Source organism: Paroedura picta, chromosome 7 (assembly GCF_049243985.1).
Source record: "Paroedura picta isolate Pp20150507F chromosome 7, Ppicta_v3.0, whole genome shotgun sequence".
Taxonomy (NCBI): Eukaryota; Metazoa; Chordata; class Lepidosauria; order Squamata; family Gekkonidae; genus Paroedura; species Paroedura picta.
In genome coordinates, this window is record NC_135375.1 from 24953522 (window position 1) to 24977408 (window position 23887).

Genomic DNA, 23887 nt, shown 5'->3' on the forward strand with positions numbered 1-23887 from the left:
CATCTACCATCACATAGTGGTATTCATCAATTCCCTGGGTATGCAAGGAAGGGCCACAAGAGACAAACACAGGCACATCCCTTCCTGCCCACGCACTCATAATCTGCCTAAGTGGACTTCGTTCCATATTTATTGTTAGCTTTAGTAATCCAAGGTTGGGATATCTAGTCCCATTTTAAAGTCTGAAATATTCTTCTCAGGCTTGGTGAAAACTGGTAACTACAAGTTCGATACTGCTAGTTTAAAACATGATGTGAAGAATGTGAACTGTTTTACTCATCCTGTATTAATCATCTATGATTATATTGCAATGTCTATCGTGCCAGACTAGGATTTTATTTATTTATTTATTTATTTATCATACTTGGAGACCCAGGTTCAAAACCCCACTCCGATCATTCTCTCTTAGTGAAACATACCTCATAGGAGGGTCAAATGGAAACCACATCTAGTTTCCATTGGGAAGAAAGACCAGAGTTAAACAAATGAATAAATATAATGATCAATAAGAAAACAAACAGAAATGCCAGTTCAGTGTTTGGCAACGTACAAGTGCTTTGTTGAGTTTTGGGTAATATCATCTTCAGCTTGAGAGTTATCTGACAAAAATCTAACCAAGCAACAAAACAAAACAAAGTACTGAAAATCATACCATTGAGTGCCGAACTGACAGTAGAGATAGTCTCACTATGTGGACTTGATCTCTCTCTAACTCCAATCTGAAGATTTAGCATAATTTTAAATTTTGGACCTCATGATCTCACAGGAACCTCTCTTGAGAACAACAAATTATATAAGTATAATTTTGAGTTGCTCTAACTGAAATGGAAATGTCCTGCAATTCTTCTGAAAGAAGCATTTGCTTTAGCAAATGAAGAATCCCCAAATTGTGGATAGCTTCTGATAGACCCATTATGCACGGGGGAAATAACGCACATTCGGGGTGGAATGGCGGCAACTAAAATCACCGATAACGCACGGAGCCGACTGCAACTGGCCGCAGCTTCGGTGCATGCCGCCGAAAAAGCCGCGTCAGTGAAACGCGGACGAAAGCGCAGCTTCCGGGTGACCGGGGCGCAACCAGAAGCGGCGCCCAGATCGCCGCGTGCATAATCAGTTACTCTGAGTTTTGCCGCTGCCGCGCCCCGCCCCATGCATAACCGGTGCGTGTCGCGTCTTCCCCCTCCACATTTTCCATGTGACCCAAAATCGCTGTTTCGGCGGCCGTGCATAATGGGCCATAGTGTTCACTGACTGTTAACCACAGTACCTAAAGCAGTGGTTTTCAACCTTCCTAAGCTTTAGGATGCTTTGGGCTGATCCTGCGTTGAGCAGGGGGTTGGACTAGGTGGCCTGTATGGCCCCTTCCAACTCTATGATTCTGTGATTCTGTGTTTCTATGATTCTATGATGCCACAACCCTTTAATACAGTTCCTCATGTTGTGGTGACCCCCAACCATAAAATTATGCAAGTGTTCTTTTTGAAGAAATTAAACCGAAACTGACAAATGACGTAATGTATATCAATTGGTTATGAATGTATATTAATATATGAATGTAATTGGTTATATATTGTATATAAATTGGCACGCACCTTCAGGAGGAGCGGCAACAGTGCCCCCCCCCCGGCCAAATTGCTTGCCCTGCCACAACCCCTCTGAAAGGGTTGTTCAATCCCCAAAGGGGACCCGATCCCCAGGCTGAGAACCACTGACCTAGGGAAAATTGTTCATAGAGTACTTTTAACTGAATGCACTGATTCCAGTGGAACACAGGTGACAAGGTGACTTTGTGTGTACACTTGGTCTAAGCGCCATCATGTGTTCTTATTCCAGGTAATGCTCACTAGGTATTGTATGGACAATAAGAATCAGAAAGTAGTAAGGTGCAATGCATTTCTGAATATATTGACAGATCCTGTTAAGTCTGGCCCTTCTTCACTGAGTGTGTTTTAATGCTTATGTTCTTGGCAGATGAGCAGCCTGATTGCTTTTGTTTCTGCTGCAATGGCTGCATAAGTATTGGTCCTAAAATGAACACTAATTTCCCTCCATACTGTGCGTCAGTATTGCATACTTGCCAATGGATGGTCCATGTCCGTATGAAAGTCCAAGCGCCAAATTGCTCCTCCACTGTAAAGTCATCGGAGGACTATTTTCATTATGTTGCATTTGCTGTCATTGTATTTTATGATGATTCTGACAAATTATTAATAATGCATCGAAATTAAAATCATTACAGCCCTGCGACTGAAATGATAGAGTACTGACATTGCCAAAGGAGTTAGCGTTTATATCTTATTCAATCAAAATTATTTTAGTAGACGAAATGAGCAATCCTAAAGAGGGTTTACTCTCAGGAAGGATTTTTGAGATCACACCATAACTCTGGCATTCTAGGCAGAATTACACTTTTCTACTGAAGTCAATGGGCTTATATAAACGTTATGTAGGATATAAGCCTTGGTCCACATATAGTAGTACAATCTAGTTGTAAATAATTATTATGGTTTTAGCATAACATCCAACCATTTGCATGCAGCCAGACTATCATGTTTTGCTGAAGTTAGACCCTGATGGAATGACCACTTTGGAATGGGATAACAATTTATATTTTTAACATGGAGTAACTCCAACAAAACTTACTTCTATATAGATTATGAAAGATGAATAATTTAAGGTGACCAGATTGTCCCACTTTCGGAGGGACATCTGGGGGCACCTGGCAAATTGTACTTACGTTGACATTTAAAAATACATATTAGAATACTATTTTTTGCGTTCTGTGCATTCTATGAAACTTTTTGTTGCTCCATATAGACCAAATTTTTAATCAAGAATCCCCCCGGTCAATGGTGTCCCGCTTTAGCAATGTTAAAATCGGGTCACCTTAGTCAATTAAAATATCTTACCTAAAGATGAGGTCACAGACAAGATGCCTCTCCTAAGAAGAACCTGGTAATTTGTTCAGACTCCCATATGCATTTCAAAATCATCATCTGGCAATAGTTAGCTGTCCCACTTGTTAAGGGCTCATATTCTCAGCAAACGTATAGAATTAGAGCTTCAACCACTGGGGACTATCAGCTGTACTCGAGAGGAATTTCTTGCTACTTTTGATAGCGATTACATTTTTCCCATTTTCGCTTCTGAAAAATGGAAGACAATGAATATTCTGTTATCCATAATTGGAAAGTCATTGCTTATATAATTTTGTGTTTAGGTAAAAACTGATAAGTATAATAAACTGCATATTCAGAATTGTACATTAAGAAATTAACCAACCAAAGTTTTACCTGAATAGCTCCTGTTCATGAATATGGTAATTGCACTAATCCAGATGACTGAAATTCTGCATGGAAGAAGATAATGGTCTGTAATAATGGGAAACCTTTGCAAATCACCATGATTTAGATGCATCAGTGGTTTGAATCCAGAATGCATGTTTCCAAGGATTTGAGGATTACCATCCATGGAGTGAAAATTTCCTTCATCTCCTTTGCTTCGGCAGCCTGAAATACCCTCCCCTGCCCCCATCTTGTTCTTAGGAGACCACACAAACATGATTGAGGCAGGAGGCGTTTGGGTCTACTATAAGAGGTAGAAGAATTACTCTTTGTACCTGTAGAAACTTTGATTTGATCCAACCCAGAGTCTACTTTTCACATTTATATTAGGCAAGGGTAGCAGGAAATCATGCACAGGAGAGTGACTCAGCAGATGATCTCATGGATTTTTTTTTTTTTAAAGCAGAAGAGTTAGCAGATGTTCCTGCTTATAGAGTTTATTCCCATTGGCTTTCTTTGCACACCATTTCCACTTTCCATCAATCACTGCAGTGAGAGCTTTCAAGCTTCCCTGATATTTAAGCAGAAGTCAGTCTTGTTTGTTTGCTATTCTTTTCTCTCTTGTGGTACTGGCACCTGCCAGGAGCAAATATTTTCCTTGTGCACTCTGAAGGCAGGTGCTGCAGACTGCAGGGGAGAATAGAAAAACAGGATACATGCCCCCTCGATAAGCAGCATGTTTGTGGAGAAAGCAAATGTTTTGCTTGTATCTTTTGGAATGCAAGCCAAGTGGGTAGGTTAGAGGTAAAGAGGTATCTCCACCCCAACCACAAAGGCAGCTTGCACTCTCTGAAGGGCAGGGAGATAGTTCAGAGCAGAAAGTGAAGAGGTTAGAAGCAAACATTTCTTTCTTCCACTGAAAGGCTGGGCCAATCCGGATGAAGCAAGAGAGAACATAACAAAGAAGGATCTCATTGTGTAAGAGGCCAGCACAGATCAGATTTCTGAGATTGACTCACATGATTAATTCCACATAACAACCAAAGTGCTGATTCGACTCCTGAACTGATTCTAGTGGTCATTCCTTTTGTAGATAGAAAAAAAAGAAGGCATTTCCAGTATTACTTCTGTTATGACCTCCAATGACAGCTGTAGCAAGGTGAGGTGGCGCTTCTTGACCTAGTCGATTAAAAGCTTTTGGCTCACCACCTCACTGATGCAGCAATATGGTAGACAGACTTACAGTAGCTGATCTCCTTTCTCCAGGATCGCTGACACAGGATTGTGCTTGAGGGGAACATATCATGCCACTATGCACTCCCTTGTGGAGTGCCAAAGGGTGTGGCTCTCTCCTCAACTTTATTCAACATCTTTATGCACCCTCTTGCCAATTGTCTGAGAGTTTGGACTGGGATGTCACCAATATGCTGGTGACATCCAGTTCTCCTTCCTGATGGATGGCTGCCCAGATTCACCCCAAAAGTTATTTAGCAGGTGCCTGGAAGCAGTGCTGGGATGGATCAAGCAGAGTCTCCTGAAATTCAACCCTTCAAAAACAGAGGCATACTCAGCCAGGAACTTTGGAGTGATCTACGACATCTCCCTTACCATGGAGGTGCAGGTCATGAGAGTAGCACAAGCGGTCCCTCAGATAGGTAGGGCCCAAAATGCAGATGGCCTTAAAGGTTAAAACCAAAATCTGGAACCTAATCCAGGCTAGAACTGGCAACCCATGCATCAGTACTGGATGGATATGGATATGGGCTCTTCAAGGTGTTTGGGTGAGGACCCTAGCAGCTGTATTCTACACCAGCTGGAGTTTCTGAGTCAGGGACAAGGGTAGGCCTGCGTAGAGTGAGTTACAGAAGTCCAGTCTGGAGGTGACTATCAAACGGATCACTGTGGCCAGACAGTCTGAGGGCAGGTAGGGTGCTAGTAGACACATTAGGCAGAGATCGAAGAATACCGTACATGCTACTTCTGTGACCTGGGCCTCCATCAACAGATTCCTGGCCATGCACGAGATGTCAAGCCATGCCCTGGTGAAGGTGGGGAGGTGCACTTCCTGTATTTAGCCTTTACTGATCAGCCACAGGAGCTTCATCTTAGAGGGGTTGAGTTTCATGCAGTTCTCCTCTAACCACTCAGCAATGGCTTCCAAACATCTGGAGAATGTATCTGCAGAGGAGTCTGGGTGTCTATCCATGAGGAGACAGGGCTGGGTGTCATCCACATATTGATGACAACCCAGCCCGTAGCTCCGGACCAGCTGACCTAGAGTGTACATAAAGTTGTTAAATAACATGGGGGAGAGTCTCCACCCCATGGTCACGATGGAAGTATGACTGGTATGGATCGAATACTGAAGTTTCCTCCAAGTACACTAGGAGCTGATCTATCATGACCCTTTCAACTACCTTTCCCAGGAACACAAGATGCAAAACCAGATGGTAGCAGGCTGGGTTGTGCGGTTCCAGCAATGTTTTTTTTTTCAGTAGAAGGTGAACCACCACCTCTTTCAGTGCCTCTGAAGACAGGGAAAGACTGGCAATCTCTCTCAGAGGGCTGCCTATCTGCTGGTCACTCATTTTGAGTAACCAAGACGGACAGGGATCAAAGGGGCAGGTGGTCGGCCTCACTGACCCCAACATGTCCACTTCAGTTTCCGAGAACTGGGTGATCTTCTGATAGTCCCAAGTCCCTGGATTGAATGACAATAATTGATGCTGTTGCTGGTTGTAGATGCTGCTAATACATATCTGTTTTGATGTTTTTTGTGTGTATTTTAATGTTATTTTAACTATTTGTAACTTTATGATGTACACAAATCTGAGCTGATTCTGGGAGGGTGGTACAGAAATTAATAATAATAATAATAATAATAATAATAATAATAATAATAATAATAATAATAATAATAATAATAATAATAATAATAATAATAATAATAATAATAATAATAATAAATCCCGAAGGGATATATCATGTCTTCTAGTTAATTTCAAGTTATTTTAAAGTTTCATTTTAAGGTGTTTATCTTTATTATTTTCTTGAGAAATAATTGAAGGAACGTGAACACTTAATTACTGAGCAACTTATTTTCTCTTTAATTCACCTGAAATGGCTGCCCCATAAACACACATTTGCAAAAAGAAAACCAAATACATTCTCTCTTCTGACTATGCATTGATATATTGAAATAGCAGGGGAAGGCGGGGAACTCATAATGCTTCATTAGTTAATTGTGCAAAGTGAAGCTCTTTAGGGGTAAACATGTGAAGGACATTTGCTGAATGGTCTTTGCCCATCATGCATATTATGGCCTAATGATGTTGGTAATGGTAGGGGGGCTCCTGGAGAGTCATCTGTCAAATTAGCACATTGAATTATTTATTGGCTCAGTGTAAAGTGATGGAAAGGTAGCAGCTGAGAAAGGTTTGAAAGAAAACGTATGATTCTACAGAAGCAGAACCATTGGGAGAGCAGGCTTAAGAACAGGTGCATAAATGAAACAAAATATACAGACAGTGCTATACTCATGTCCATGCACACATTTTTTTTTCAAACCATGCTTGCACATTGAATGCACATTAATAGATTATATCTTTCAAAAGCACTGATTTGGAATGTGATTTGTTGTTGATTTCTGATCTAGGATGCCATTTGGTAGTTGGTGATAATTGACAGGAGATCTGAAGTCATGCATTTTGTTCATTTCACTAATATATTCACCTAATTGGATCTTTAGGTGATGATAGAGAGATAGGGATAGAGATATATAGTGAATTGGACTTGAATCAGAAAATCCTTCTGTAGTCTGAGGTCATGGTGGGAAGGTAGGTGAAGCAAACATTTTTTTCTGAAATTACACCGGTTAGATTAGAGGCCTCCAGGGAAACCTGTATGTATTTATGATGGAAGAAGGATTGGTTTTAAATTAAATAACTTGCTTCAAAGCCGATTGTAGAGGTTCTCCATGCCCAACTGTTTGGATGAAATGTCTTCCTACATCAACTATGTCACCATAGTTATAAACAAATTAACACCGGCTTCCTCAATATATATTTTTTAAATTCAGGCTTCCTCAATTTAACCCAAATATTCAGACTCTTGGAATATTCCATTGTGTTCCTGAGGATGATCCCCCAAATCCCTTGATCCCTAGAAGTAGAATTAAGGAGCTCAGTGGGCTACAAAAAAGAGATAGGGCAGTCCTGCACTATGAGCTTCACTCCAATAGTACTGAGGAGTCAGTCCTTTGTTCTTAGGTTCTACACTGTGGTCTTCTTACATCCCTGTATCACTTACACTGTTTGTCTTTAGTTATCTACCCTTGGTTTTCTCTATGTAGTTTTCAACCAACCTAACTCCATTTAGAGTGGATATCAAAACAACCCATTGAAATGCATGAGAGAAACTGTACATAAAAAAATAAATATGTATTTGAGCTATAATTTTGATTGCACATTACATCCAATATATTAGATATCATAGTTATCATATAAGATGATATTAGCACCATTCTGTAGGCATAAAATATACTCTAGTAGAAAATCTTCCACAAGGTGGTAAAGTAGATCTAAATATAGCCAATGCTGGCTTGAACTCTTGTCATAAAAAAATAGAAAAGATAAAGGTTAAAGGCGGGATATTCCACACTTGTGGAATTGTCACCAAGAACACTCCATAAAACAACCTTGCTGTTCAGATTTAATTCATAGATGTTGTGGTCAAGAGGGTGCTTTTTTTTTTTTAGGATGATCATAAGACTGCAATGAAACAAAAGGAAGGAAGAAACTTTGGTATGTAGGTACTTTATAGGTCAACACCACCCCCTTCAATTGTGTCTGGAATGTAAAACTGAGCCAGCACTGATGTTGAAAGAGTAGGATAATGTGTTCCATTGCCCTCCGGAGGCAATCCACTGCATTCTGCACCAGCTGAAGCTTTTAAATACTCATCAAGGAACAATTCCATTATCTTCAAACTATTTAAAATTAATAAATTAAGAACTACAGAACTAAACAGGAGAACAAGGCACATCTTTGTTGGCCTTTGTAGAGCAAAATGGTTGCTCTGATGCATAGTCTGGTAGTTTGTTCAGAAAACATGCCATATGTTCTGAACAGAAATTTATTCTAAAGTTAGGATCACAGAGATGGAAAGGAGAGGGGAAAATTAGAATTAATCTGTTTAATTGACGTCTGCAGCCCAACAAGCCTTGCCCCCATCTATAATTCCTCTCTTTCCCTCTTTTGAAGCACTAAAATTATTTTTATGTCTTTTAGTTAAAGAATAAGTAAAAGACTATTAAAAAACATTAGACATTTGCTAAACATGCTCCACAGACATGTTCACAACCTTGCCACTTAGCTGTAGGCTTACAGTTCATTGAAAATATTTCTGTTTAATTGAATATCTTTTTGTTTAAAGTAGTCACATTAGCTTTGATGACCAGACAAAGGGAGGGAAAAAGCCATTCAACTGTATAACTCTAGGTAATTGAATTCTCCCCATATTTCACAATCTGTAGGGTTTTTCTTCCCTTCCTCATTCATTTGAATAAACTTTATATAGAATGAGGAATTAGAAATTAATTTGAAAACTGGAAGGTCAGAGGTTTTTCTAAAGCTTGTATTATTCCCATATTCTTATTTGTCAGTATCTCACTCTCTCAGTCTCTATCCTCTTGTCTTGCTCTTTTCCTACTCAGAGAGGGAAATTGCTTGTAGGCGATATGTTTATTGCCTGGTAGACAGAAGAAAAGAGAAAGGTAATTAGGCACAGAATTGCCTGCTGGTCTCTACAACAAGCAGGCCACCATCCTTGTGACCATGAGGCCACCTCTTGTTTATCTGTTCGAGTCCACCCAAACCTGAAAGAAACAAGCTGGAGACCTTGAAACAAAGCCAAGCCGTAAGACATCGTTACTGTTAATTACCCACCAAACAAAAAAGCAGCTTGGTTTCAGCCGCAAAATATCAGCCTTGGCCAAGCAGCTGATGCTGTAAAGGACAGTTGGTTGCACTTTGATTAGCATTGTACTGTGAGCTGATCAGCCTCCATAAAAAGCTAAAGTAATTGTGCTCTGAAGGACTGCTCATGTGTGTTACCCTCTGTGCCAAAAACAACCTGTGCATTATAAACAGCTGACATCTGCTAAGGATCACAGGGCATGTGTCCACTACATTGCTGAGCCCTATTCCATACATAAAAAATGAGAAAGAAAGAAAGAAAGAAAGAAAGAAAGAAAGAAAGAAAGAAAGAAAGAAAGAAAGAAAGAAAGAAAGAAAGAAAGAAAGAAAGAAAGAAAGAAAGAAAGAAAGAAAGAAAGAAAATCTCAACTGCATCAAAGCTGAACCTCATTTTAAGAATTGACAGTACACAGAGAGAATGGACTATGCACCGAAAGAAACTTCCAAGAATGCCAGCATATAGTAGCAAGAGAAACATGAGCCAGTTTATATCCTCTAGTGTGGCAAAATACTATTTGGGGAGAAAGCTAAATGTAGATGACCACTTTGCTGAATTAAATTTACACCTATTCTATGTTAAAACTTTGCTCAGGATGGGTGAATTGTCCTGAAATTGATTTGGAATTCACTGAGGTATTTTCTCTAAGAAAATTATGTTTTAACTATATTTGTACTCTGCTTTTCTCTACCATGAGAACTCCGGGGCTGACATTGGTCTTCTTTCCTCTATTTGATCTCATAACAACCCTGTGAAGTGGGTTTGTCTGAGAATGTGTAAGTGTCACCCATCAAACTTCCTTGGAAGAGGTGGGATCCATTCCTGGGTCTTGTAGTTCCTTGTCAGACACTCTAACCCCCACAGACTCTAACTCTGGTAGATTCAATCTCCCTTCTCATTCCACTTTGCTGACTTCTCATGAATAAATCTTTGATTCCATTGGATTCTGTGCAAAAGGACTAGGGATGTTTTAGAACTGGTCTGAGCCAGGATAATACAATTTTCTTCTTCTCCTTCTCCTCCTCCTCCTCCTCCTCCTCCTCCTCCTCCTCCTCCTCCTCCTCCTCCTCCTTCTTCTTCTTCTTCTTCTTCTTCTTCTTCTTCTTCTTCTTCTTCTGCTGCTGCTGCTGCTGCTGCTGCTGCTGCTTTGCTGCAAATTCCACCATCATCTTGAAGCTGGTGGCTAATTTTAAGTTTCCTAGAAGTCAATATGCTGTTGACTTATGCTTGCCACAGAAAAGAATCACTGTTTCTGCAAATAACAAGGGTGGGGCTCATCTGAGCCAGATATACCTATGGAAGGGAGACAAAAAGGAAAAGAGGAACAAATATATAATGTAATTTTATATATCAAGGACACTAATATATATAATATATTACTGAGTACATAAAACAAAATATTTCTCCCTAACCTACCCCTTCACTGTAATTTTTAAGACCATCTAACTTTATTTTATAATGTGTCATGCCTATAGAATCGCTGAGGGGCTGACACAACTGAACGGACAACATCATCATCATCATGCCTGTCGCAAACAGAATTTTATATTGGCATTGCAGCTTGCATGAGGGAATGGAGATAATTATAGAATCATAGAGTTGTGATGGGGCAGCATGCCCTGCCACTTCCTGTGTCCCCACGAGGGACCTTTAATTGCAGTGCACACTGTCTGCCCTGGATTTCTGCATCCTCACAAAACAGCCATAGGGGAGGCAGTGGGGGGTTGTTTTATTTGAATGAAGGTAGGATTTCATAACAATGTAATCCCACCTTCATGCAAATTAAAAACACCCCATTTGGCCCTGCACAACTGTGAAGTGCCATGGAGCTGAATGGGACATTTCTTGTCCCAGGACTCCTTAGGCAGGGGAGGAGCCAGGTCTGGAAAGCCCTGCTTTTCTTTGTACAGGGCATCCACATCAGCCCTCGCCCAGCCATCGCCCACTGCTAGATGAGACATGGAGATTTGCCCTGCCGCTGGACAGGGCTAATTTCCCTTGTGGAATAAGTCACACTGTGGCTTAAAACAAACCTCAACCCCATGGATTTGTTTCCTTTAATTCTCTGTGATGACTTTAAATCCAAATGACTAATATCTATAGAGGGAAAGATAACTAGTCTTGGTTTTCCTCTTCTGAGCTTTTAAAATCAGGCTTCAATCATGCTAAGCAAGCCATTAGCCAGAGAATTATGGACGTTGAATGACAAATGGATCTCTTGAGATCCCCTGGTGGTTTGGGTGTTTTTTTTTTTTTTTTTTTTTTTGCATCTCCTATTTCCAGGAATATCCCAACTCCTGCCACTTATCTCTTCCTCCTGAAAAATCCTAGCCATAGGCAGGCTGACACATTAGTTAGAGATGTTCCACTTGGTCATTTGCAATGTTAGAGGGTAAAATTAAGATACCTAGGGAAGAAAGATCTTGTCCCCAGAAGTCAGGGGAGATAGAAACAATAAATCATGTTTACTTTGGGTGTTTCTTTTATAGCTCTGTCTGACAAAAGATTAACAGTCCTCATCTGGAGAAGTCTATTTTTGATTTGGAAGCAGTCCTACTGAGGAAATTTCTCTCTGGAATCAACCCCCGATTTGCTAAAATGGCTGCAAAATTCTGTGCAATAGCAATTAAATAGCATCAAATAAATACAAATCTTAAATGATTTTAAACAAAGTTAACTATTTATATTAATTCTATTCATTTATATTAAATATATTATTCTCCAATTAGGTGATTAGCTTTTTATTGTTTTAGCTGTTTTTAAACAACTTTCTTAACCCACATTTCCTACATTTTCCATCAATGTGGGGCACTGAATGCAGCTGGGAGTGATGGTTCTGTGGGTTCTAGTGGTTCTGATAACCATCTTCAAGTACTTAAAAGGCTGCCATGTAGAGCAGTGATCCCCAACCCGTGGTCCGTGGCCCGGTGCCGGGCCGCGAAGGCCAGGGCGCCGGGCCGCGGTTCCCTCTCCCCGCCTCCCCTGCAGTAAAAAACTTCCCGGGCCGCAAGCTTGCGGCCCGGGAAGCTTCTTACTGCAGGAGGGGGGAGAGAGGGAATAAGGGCTGCGCCGCGCATTGCGTATGTGGGCCGTGCCATGCATGCGCACATGCATGTGCGGGCGTGGCTGTCACCCTGCCGGTCCCCAGCCAAAAAAAGTTTGGGGACCACTGATGTAGAGGATGGAGCAGAGTTGTTCTCTCTTACCCCAGAGGGACGGACCAGAACCAATGGGATGAAATTGATTCAAAAGAAATTCCATCTAAACATCGGGAAGAAGTTCCTGACAGTTAGAGCGGTTTCTCAGTGGAACTGACTTCCTTGGGAGGTGGTGGGATTTCCATCTCTGGAAATTTTTAAACAGAGGCTGGATAGCCATCTGACAGAGAGCCTCATTCTGTGAAGGCTCAAGGGGGTGGCAGGCTTACAGTGGATGAGCAATAGGGTTGTGAGTGTCCTGCATAATGCTGGGGGTTGGACTAGATGATCCAGGAGGTTCCTTCCAACTCTATGATTCTATGAGTCTTTGATTCTATGATTCTGCAAATTTTGCTGCAAATGACTAAACAGTAAACTAAACATCAAAACTGATAGAGAATAAATGATCTCCAGATTTGTTTCATTTCAGCAGTAAATGGCTTGAATGACTGACAGTTTTGTGCTGTCTATTAGCTGACATTCCTAGCATTTAGTTGCCTGAGTGCAAGAAGGCCACCAATCAGAACAGTCCTTGTTCATGATTAAATCAGTTGCCTAGCAGAAAGTAGAAAGTGCAAGCAAAGGTGTTTTTCCTAAACAATGGATGTTTGGCTTAAAAAAATACAAACAGCGCAATCAGAACACACTTGCTTTCATCTAGGGAACTTCATGCTGTACTGTACTATGTTGTTGTTTTTTTTCAGACAAGCAAATCAAGTGTGAAATAGAAATGTACAGTTCCCATCATGCATAGCAAAACTGCATGCACTCAAAATTCTCCAATCCAAACAGATCATCAGCCATTACCATCACTAAAGAATACGGAAAGGAGCAGCAAATTATAGGATTAGAAAAAATCAACACAGTGTTGACTTGCCAGCAGTTAATATGCTTGATGAATGTTTTAATGCTACATTCTGGCTGATGAAAGTAGCAATATTCAGCACTCACTAACTGGGGGACGGGGCAAAGAATTCTATTGAGATATGTGACAATACACAAAATCCAATGGCACTGCATTGTGTTGTGTGGGGCAGAGGACAATAATGCTTGGATTAGTTGCAAATGTATTATGAGCAGTTAGAAGTAAATCTAGCTCAGTCTAGGCTCTCTTCCTGCTCACTCTTGTTGCCCTCCATCACTGTGATAAAACCTGCCATGCTGGCTGTAGTGTCAACATTGCTTCCAATAAGAATTAAAAAGGGTTGTTCTAGGAATCATGAGAAACTCTATTGCATTACCATTGAGTTTCTGGAGATCCCTAAAACAACCATGTCGCCTCCATTTTTTTAACGGTAAGTTTTTTACTTCCAGTTTTTATAGGATGTGATATGCTGCCTCAGCCAGCATGCCTCCCTCCTCCACCCCCCATACCTCTGTTCACAGCCCTCTGATTCATTACCAGGCTGGCAACCCCAGCAACATCAGACCAGTGTTTTAGTTAGTCCAGTTTACTCTATCACACAGTGGCCAGCCAGTTGCCTTGGAAGGTAAAAAAAAAAAAATCAAGGGTGTAGAGGCTAAGCACTTCCCTTGATGCTGCCTTTTAGCACTGGTATTCAAAGGATTGCTTCCTCTTTAAATGGAAGTTCCATTTAGGCAGCATGAATAGCAGTTGTACCGATCATTGAAAGATCTGCTGCCTGAGCATGACTGGCAACTGGAACATGATCTGAATTGACTGATGCTCGAGCATTCCTAGCTGCAGCCAGCTTTGGCTTGCTATGCCACATAGAAGAAGAAGAAGGAGGAGGAGGAGGAGGAGGAGGAGGAGGAGGAGGAGGAGGAGGAGGAGGAGGAGGAGGAGGCTCAAAGCGGCTTACAGTCGCCTTCCCATTCCTCCCCCCACAACAGATACCCTGTGAGGTGGGTGAGGCTGAGAGAGCCCTGATATCACTGCTCGGTCAGAACAGTTTTATCAGTGCCGTGGAGAGCCCAAGGTCACCCAGCTGGTTGCATGTGAGGGAGCGCAGAATCGAACCTGGCATGCCAGATAAGAAGTCCGCACTCCTAACCACTACACCAAACTGGCTCTCAGGGGCTAGGGAAGCCCAAGCATTTGGTCAGAGAACAGGGAAGCAGTAGAGAAGTTACCGAGTTTGCTGTGAACTTATTTTGTCATCAAACTTTCCGTGTTCAAATGTGTCAATCAGATGTGAGTCTAGTTCAAGCCAAACAGCCTCCAATGCCTGCCAAACTAGTTTCCATGGGCTCGGGTTCTTTGTTGTTTGCAAAATTGTGCATGCCCAACAATGCTGCCAATTCAAATACATCAATATCTATTAACATCACTATGGACTAGTGATGTGAACCCTGAAGAGTAGGGTTTTATTGAAAAAATTGTATTTATTTGTGACTAATTTATATGATTTGTGAGCATCCTAATTATTTAAACAAGTCTTCTGGGAAGAGTAGTCATGCAGTTGGGGGGGGGGGGGGGAGCAAGTAGAATTTGATCCCCGGTGTGAGTATGCTTGCATGAAAAGTCAGTTGTGCTGTACTGTATATTTAGGGAAGGCATACAGAAAATGAATATACTGGAGCAACTTGTCCAAGGCTGATGGACAGATCAGCCAACTGTTGCACTTATCACTGAAAAGTTGGACCCTGTTCCCCACTGGCAAGCAGGATGTGAGCCACATAGATTTTGTTCAAGCATTTCTAGAGAGCTTATAAAGTGAGGCAAGCAACAGTGAAGATGGCTATGGGACAGTCAGTCCAAACTCGATAAGCCAGCTGGTACGGAGATGTTGATGTCCATAATTGTGGGGAGGGGAACCAGAAGCATGGGTGGGATGGGACCACATTCTGCCCTTTTGTAATCAGAATCCTACAAATGAAAGGTGGTCTTCTACCTAGCCTAGCCCCTTGTCCAGTACCTGAAACCCTAAACTTGAGCATTCCCAACAGATATCTGTCTGGCCTTTGCTTGAAGAGAAGAACAACTGTTCCCTATTTATTTTATCATTGGTTCTAGTTCTGAGCTTTTCATTGATGGTTTTACAGAAATGTATATTGCCCAGTTTTTATACATACAATGAGTTTTATTCTTTCTCTCTCACACACACACACATTAAAAAGGAAACCTACAAGAACTTGCAGGGGAATCTCATTTTTCCTCTCCCTGATTATTTCCTCTTTCCCTTTCCTGAATGCTCCTGTTGTCTTTCCCCTTTTCCTGTTGCTCTCTCTTCTTCCCACCCACCGGAAAATTTACATTTATCTCTCCTCCGTCTTTAGCATTCCCCCCTTCCCTCTCTCTGACAGCCTTTTCCAGAGAAATCCAGGCCAATTTGCATAGTTTTAGATTTTGGGCTTGGCCAAGTTACCCAGTATGAGCCTCTTGTGGCGCAGAGTGGTAAGGTAGCCGTCTGAAAGCTTTGCCCAGGAGGCTGGGAGTTCGATACCAGCAGCCGGCTCAAGGTTGACTCAGCCTTCCATCCTTCCGAGGTCGGTAAAATGAGCACCCAGCTTGCTGGGGGGTAAACGGTCATGACTGGGGAAGGCACTGGCAAACCACCCCGTATTGAGTCTGCCAAGAAAACGCTGGAGGGCATCACCCCAAGGGTCAGACATGACTCGGTGCTTGCACAGGGGATACCTTTACCTTTTAAGTTACATGGTGCTCAGAGGGGCACCTCCTTTCCCCCTGGATGTTCGTCCCCATACTTATTTTCCCATTCCCTCTCTCTGGTGACTTCCATATCCTCACATTTCCCTGCTTTCCCCCCCTTTTCCCACTCATCCACAAACCAACCTTTTATCTGCCCCTGCCACCTTCAAGTATCATGGACAACCTGTCATGTTATCTGCAAAGTAGTTTATATCATTTATCTCGTCCCCTGTGGTACACTTTGAATCACAACAACCCTTTGAAGTAAATAAGATTAAGAATATGTAACTGACTGCCATTGGGCAGTCGCCCGCACCTCCTCCCCCCTCTCCCCCCCCCTGCGGCATAGCACTGACTGTGTCGGGAGCGAACGGCCATTTCGGTCATCGAAGCTCCCAACCCTAATTGAAATATTTGTTCTAGATTCTAATTGAATGATTTTAAATTCCTTTTCAGGTCTCCAATATTTTAGGATTACCCCACTAAATATGTGGAACGGTGTTTTCATAATCTTCACTTCCATAATACCATACTATATCAGTCGGTAAGTATTTTCCAATTAAGCAAGATCAGTGAAAACATTTTTTTCCCCAAAAGAAGTGTGTCTCCATTTTCCTTGACAGACTGCAGAAGTTATTGGTGCTAAAGTATTCTTTCCCTAGCTTCCATTTCTACTATATTCCTGTCTCTGTTTATTTCAGAGTAACCTTTGGTGTCTGTAGTCTAAAGCAATAAAGTGAATGCTTCCTGCCCTATTGATTTGGTAAGGCCTATTTTTGCACTAATAAAATTAAGCCAGGTTTAATAAAATATTCCTTTCCATCCAGTGGCTTGAGGTGAGCCCCTGTCTTGACAATTTTGGAAGAGGTCAACTGAGAGTAAGTGGGTCAGATCTGCGGTAAATCAGCCTCCCAAGAACAAATGACTGGACACTATAAAAACCAAGAGCAGTTCTTTAAGAGACCAGCATGACCTCTCCTTAGCCAGAAAATAGCATCTGACCTGGCAGTGAAATTTATCACAACATTTCAATTAAAAGTTGGCAGCCACACAAAGCAACACGTTGCTCTGCTAACCATTGACCTTGGGGGGGGGGACACTACAGTTGCATTAAAGGAAGGAAGAATGAGGTTCTATTTTATCTGATGAATATAAACTACAGAATGCAGGGGAGAGTAGAGTCACAAAAGGTAAACAGCTCTTCCTACTTAAGACAGTATCAGAGTCCCTGCTAGGCTTATTCTTCAGTTGTCACTAAACAAGGTGATCTCAGTAAAAGTCAAGAGTTGCATATTTTAACAGAAACTATGGTATACATGATGCAGAGACCTTGTAGTGATATTCTATTTAATACTATGGAATGTCCATTCTGTTTTTGATTGATGAAAGCTATCAATGTTGATTAGGCATGAGCACACACACACAAAATTGTACCCTTTCTGTTTCGGCCCCAAACTATTTGGGCTGAATCTGAATCGCATGAATACCCCTTCACTTTTTTGGATTTGGGCGAATCCAAAAAGTTTCGGGGGTTTTGTGCACAGGCTTCTGCCCCCTTGCCAGACATCAGAGATCATTTCTACTGCCTGAGAAGGGGAGGAAGAGAGCACCCACCAAACAGCTGATAATGATGGGAGGGATTTAAAGGGAGCAGTGCACCTGTCATTATCAGCTGTTTGGCAGACATTCTCACCTCCCCCCCCCTTCTCAGGTGTTGCCTGAGAAAATGGGGAGGGGATGCATTTAAACTGGCCGAATCACCAAATTGCTGGTTTAAATGCAGGGGATTGGCAGTTCAGCTCAGATAAGTCTGAAAAGTAGCCAGATCACCTTTGATTTGAGTACTTTTCAGTTTATCTGAACCCAAATGACCATGATATAGATGGAATCCAAAGCAAATTTTCAGTACATATTATTTATTTTCCTGCATCTAATAATTATCATTGTCTGGTCATGAAGACTGCATGGCCAAAGCAGAACTTAACCCATTTACTGCTGACCTGCAGAAATCACAGGTACCATATGAATCCAACAAATTGGATTAACTGTATTGATTTAACATTTTGCCAGATTCAAGGCATAAGTAGTAAAGACCTGTACATTGTAGTCAAGTATATTTGTAGACTTGCCTAGTCTTTATTCATACATTTTATTTTGGGATTTATATTTTGCTTCTCCAGAGTCCTATTTGAAGTGGCTTACAAGTTATAACAATATCATAAAATCATTAAAACTGTTACGATATGCAAGATCTGTAGTGTACATCAGGGGTAGTCAACCTGTGCATTTGCTGGCAGGGGCTCATGGGAATTGTAGTCCATGGACATCTGGAGGACCACAGGTTGACTACCCCTGATGTACATGATTCAACTGGATATATAAAGGATATCCTACAGGAGGCATCAGAGATAATGTGAAGTTAGCATATTTAGATCAGAAAGTTATTAGTATTCTTAATTGTCTCCTGTGCTCTTATTAACTCAGTTGAAGATTTGTGCTTCTTTGAGTAAACTTCCTCCCTGTTCACCTTTTTCCCTTTACAAAGTTTTAAATTCTTTTAAATAAAGCTATTTATTCTTTAAGCAGCTGGTGCGTTACCCTTTTGCGTATTTAAACTCTGCCAAACAATCATATATTTTCAATATCTATTTTTAAAAACCCACTAAACATTGTAAACAAGCCAATGACATAGAAGCGGCATAAAACAACGGCCATGGGTTATCCATTCCTCTTTAATCCTGTTGGGAGATATTTCTCTGTTCTCCCCTGCGGCATCATGGAACATGTATGCACCTCCCAGGACTTTCTCCAGCTCGTCTCTGATCTTTCTCAAACCTGAATTGGAAAAGATCACAGTACAGCCTGAATGACTAATATTTGAGCAGGAAAGGTTGGATTTTCCAACACACGTGGCAGGTATTTTCCCTGCCCTGCCCTGCCCCTGTGGTGCCCATTTTTAATCATCAATTGACCATTACTCCGTAACATTATAACAAAATGTGTAGCAGCCTAGTTCTCTGAAGTAGCAGCTTAAATCTTTTTCAAAAAGCTAACTCTGTCCCCTTCCTTTGCAAACAAACAAACAAACAAACAAAAAAGCATGAAGTAAAAATAAACAGAGGCTCCAACATTTTATTGAGGCGATCACAAAGAACATAACGGTTACGGTGGGCTTGCAATTCAGAGAGATGCTAGATTTTGCTAGGAAGCCATCCAGTCCAGGTAGTTTTATATCTTTCTCGGATTGCCAACCATTTCATATTGCTGTTAGAAGATGACTTTTTGTATTTCTTTTATCCCTTACTTTTCTCCTGTCTTTTCTTGACAAAAATCTAGTGACATATAAAGGATTGTATTTTACTGCTCCACATTCGCAGGCCCATGATCCAGAGGCCTCGCATCTGCTGGTGGGGGAAAATCCCCCTTGAAATTCAACATATTTTAATACACACAAAAAAACAAAGGAAAGGCTGCAAGGTAGCAGCCGGAGGTTTGCGCTGGAGTGGCTTCTCTCCTTTGCTGCTATTGTGTTCTTGCTGCAGGAGAGCAGCAAATTAGCAGGTACTTAAACCAGTATTCTCTTCAGAAGAAAATAGCTGGTTGGAACAATCTCTCCCTATTACATCTACAACCTGATGATAATTTTTTTTCTTGCACCATGCTCTAGAAATACAATGACCAAGATTAAATATATCATGCTCTGCCTCACGTTAAGCTTACCGTATAATTTAAAAGGGGGGGGGGAATCACTCGAAAAAAAGATATTATAAACTTTTTTGTCTTTAAATGATAGGCTGCATATGTTTCAATTAGGCAATATTTGTATTCTGACTTTCCCCACATTTACTGTTTTATTTCAGAAAGCAGATCTTGAAGAATGGAGGAATTAGTCATAAATATACCCTAAAACACTGGAGTCCAGAGAGAGGTTAATAATCCTGAAATCAGAACTTTTTAGCAGCCCAGTCACAGACATCCTTAACAACTAGATGGTTGTATGTTCGTCATTCTCACCCTGTAAGATCCCTGTATTAAATACAGAAGAGGAATCTGAGGCGATATGAGAATATGACTGACAAGAGTTCTCGGGTTCAGCCTGCTGACTCTCTATTGGGAAATTCCTGGAGATCAGGGGGAGAAACTGGGGTTTGCTGGAGAGATCTCAGTCAAATATGAAGAAGAAGAAGAGTTGGTTCTTATATGCCGCTTTTCCCTGCCCGAAGGAGGCTCAAAGCGGCTTACAGTCGCCTTCCTTTTCCTCTTCCCACAACAGACAACCTGTGAGGTGGGTGAGGCTGAGAGGGCCCTGATATTACTGCTTGGTCAGAACAGCTTTATCAGTGCTGTGATGAGCCCAAGGTCACCCGACTGGAGGCATGTGGGAGAGCACAGAATCGAACCCAACTTGCAAGATTAGAAGTTCATACTCCTAACCACTACACCAAGCTGGCTCTTGGTGTACATGGTATAGACTAAATCCTATGGGGGTAGGGTTTCCAGATCCAGGTTAGGAAATGGAGCTTGGCAGGGACAGGGACCATAGCAGGGTGCAAGGTCATAGAGTCTAATCTCCAAACCACTGAATGGGACAAACTAGGAACTTCTGGCCCAAGATGAGAATTAAAGAGAAATCTGTACTTGAGCTTCTATGGACTGCAATAGGGATGCAAGAGATTAGGGAGGCCAGCCTCCAGGTAGGACGTGGGGATTCCACAGAATTGTAGCTCATCTCCAAAGTACAGAGATCAGCTCGTCTGCAGGAGAGAAAAAAGGAGCTTTGAAGGGTGTACTCTATGGCATTGTAGCCACTGAGGTCCTTGTCCTCCCCAGGCTCCATCCTCAACTCTCCAGGAATTGCCCAACCAGGATCTGGAAATCCTACCTCACCCGTCCCCTGCCAGTGGTCAGGTGGCCAAGCAACTTTTCAAGGGATGGAAAATTACCTCAGGATGAGTTAATTACCATGCTGTTCCACAACTGTTCTCATCTGCACATAGGAATTCTGTTCCTTCGGCCTTTTGTTCCTTTTGTAAGAATTTCTTTCTTCCTCAGTATTTCCCTCAGATAGACATAGAAACATGTCTTGAACTTTGCCATTCTGTGAAATTTCATAAGTTGGCTGGAATGAATCACATATGATAAAAAAGGTTTATGTCTGTGGTGTAAATATATGTACTGCAGTGGGACAAATGAGGGGGCTAAAAATGGCAGGTTGGTCGGTTTCTGGCTCATATGCCAGTGTATAGACCAACTGAGTTCAGTGGCGAAATGTGCCAGGACAGAATTTTGGAGGGGCTGAATTCTGAACGCTGTTTCCCTCTATCCAGTGGAGCTCTGGTTGTTGAATCTATTATTCATTTTCTTTTTTCCTGCAACATGTATGTTGAGCAAATATAATAGCTCTTCTTCCGGTTACTTTTCCAGCCCCATCTGTGGATTACCATCGGTTACCATTTTCCTTTTGGGCCTGACTAGAAAATTATAGAACTGTGGCAAAATTTATCTCAGGGGTACTAGAACACTGCGATCAAGTTCTGAAACTTTCCTGACTGACTGAGGCCTGAGGGCTTCCGTCTAATTCTTGCAATAGGCATGCTGATATTTTAGCTAGCTTTTCAAATGTACTGGTTCCATCCTTTTATTATGTGAGCCTATTGTATTTTACTAAATGTTTTTACTGACCCCAGCCTGAGGAAAATCCAACAAGTTATTGTTGGACTATTTTACTGAGAGTAAATTAAACTTTGAAAACTTGAATCGACCCAATTTCATTTTTCGCCAGTCTAAATTTTTATGCCCGTTTCTCATTCTTCATGCCAAATGATTCCCATTACAATTAATCTGTAAATGTACACACAAACAAACATCCATGAGGACAACAAAAAAATGAGACAAACTGAAACTAGTGAAAACAGCAACATCAAAAAGGCAATATAGTCTCATCTCTGTTCATGAGCATCTCTAAAATTCTCATAATCACCAGAATCAGCTCTTCAAGCCTACACCTCCATCTTGCCAGAAGTTTATTTAACTTCCTGCTTGCAGGCCCAGGCAAAGAGGTAGGATGAAAGCTCTTAAGCACCAAGAGGATGTGTCTGACCTTTGTTGAAAAGGTCAGCATGTCAAATGTCAACTGCCTAATTCTCCGAGCCCACTCAAAAGCTCCAGAAATTCAGGACTTGTCTTGGAAAAGCTGCACATGCACAAAAATCCCACAATAACATTCACACTCTTATGTGCCTATTCTCATCTCCAACTGCTGTTTCTGCAGCTCCTTTTGTAATATCTCAAATTGCTTCTTTTTGCGCCTTAACATTAATGTCAAAAAGGTAACCAGCATATTGGCAACAAGAGGGTTTGGTAGACAGTGTTCTGCCTCATCTTGTCTGTCTTAGAGAAATGTGCATTAACTATATCGCCACTGATTTAGCAAAATGCCCTACATGATAAGGGCCAACCTGGACTTCTGAACTTGAAGGATCCTTTAACATTGGCATTTTTAAATGTCCTGTGCCTTCATTCTTCTGACTAGGTTCCAGATTCCCTGATGCTGTTCAGTAAATGCAAACTTTGAATCTACATCTGTGTCCAGTTCAGATCCAGCAGATGTCTTCAGCATAATGAGGGGTGGTCTCAGGTATGGTTTTGCAAGGAGGAGTGGAAGGGTCCCCACATCATTGCTGGCATCTGATACGCCATGCAGCTTGCAAAATAGGGAGGGCAAGCAAAAATGGAAGATGCACTAAAATTCAAGGAGTCTCAAAGCGGCTTACAAACACCTTCCCTTTCCTCTCCCCACAACAGACACCCTGTGAGGGAGGTGAGGCTGAGAGAGCCCTGATATTACTGCTCTGTTAAAATAGCTCTATAAGTGCTGTGATGATCCCAAGGTCACCAACTGACTGCATGTGGAGGAGGAGCGAGGGATCAAACCCAGCTCACCAGATTAGAAATCACCACTCTTAACCACGACATCAAGCTGGCAGATGTTAGCAGGATTACTCTGGCACTATGAAATCTGGGGCAATGGTTGCCAATAGGTATTTCATAGAATCATAGAGGTACCTCCAGGGTCATCTGGTCCAACGCCCTGCCTTGCACAATGCAGGAACTCACAACTACCTGCTCACCCACAGTGACCATGATTTCATGCACAAATGATCCTCCCACCAAAAATCTAGAGAATTCAGCATGGCCCGGAGGGAATTCACCTGTCATCCATCTGGTAAGTTATTTCCCCTCTGCAGAATGACCAGATGCCATCTGCAGGCACCAGTGTTGCACTGGCATGAGCACGCTGCCTGCACAAGAGGGCACTGGGGAAGGGTTCTTTTATTTTGCTTTTATTAATCATGGAGCTCAACTGGGCATGGAAACTCTACATTTTGACCCTTCAAAATTTTACTTGGAAAGTGCTGTAGTTTCAACAAGCACACCTTCACAAATCCAAAGGACTGGAACGGGCTTTCTCAACCAGGGTTTTGTGAAGCCCTGGGGTTTCTTGACAGCCCTGGAAGGGTTTTCCGGGGAGGGCGGTATAAAAGTATCATAAATAAATAAATAAATAAATATTTCTAAAATTTGTTAAATGTTTATCATGTAATATGACTCTATATTGTCATGTCAACCCCTTCCCCCCACCTTCCCAAATTGGCCATTGATGGACCTGGAAACAGTGGGAAGAGGAGGGGCCACAGGTAGGTTTGCTTCCCAACAATATACTGCACAATTGAGCCCCTTCTGGGGATTCTCAAAGTCTGAAGAATGCTTCAGGGGGTTTTAAATGAAGACAAAGTTGAGAAAGGCTGGACTAGAAG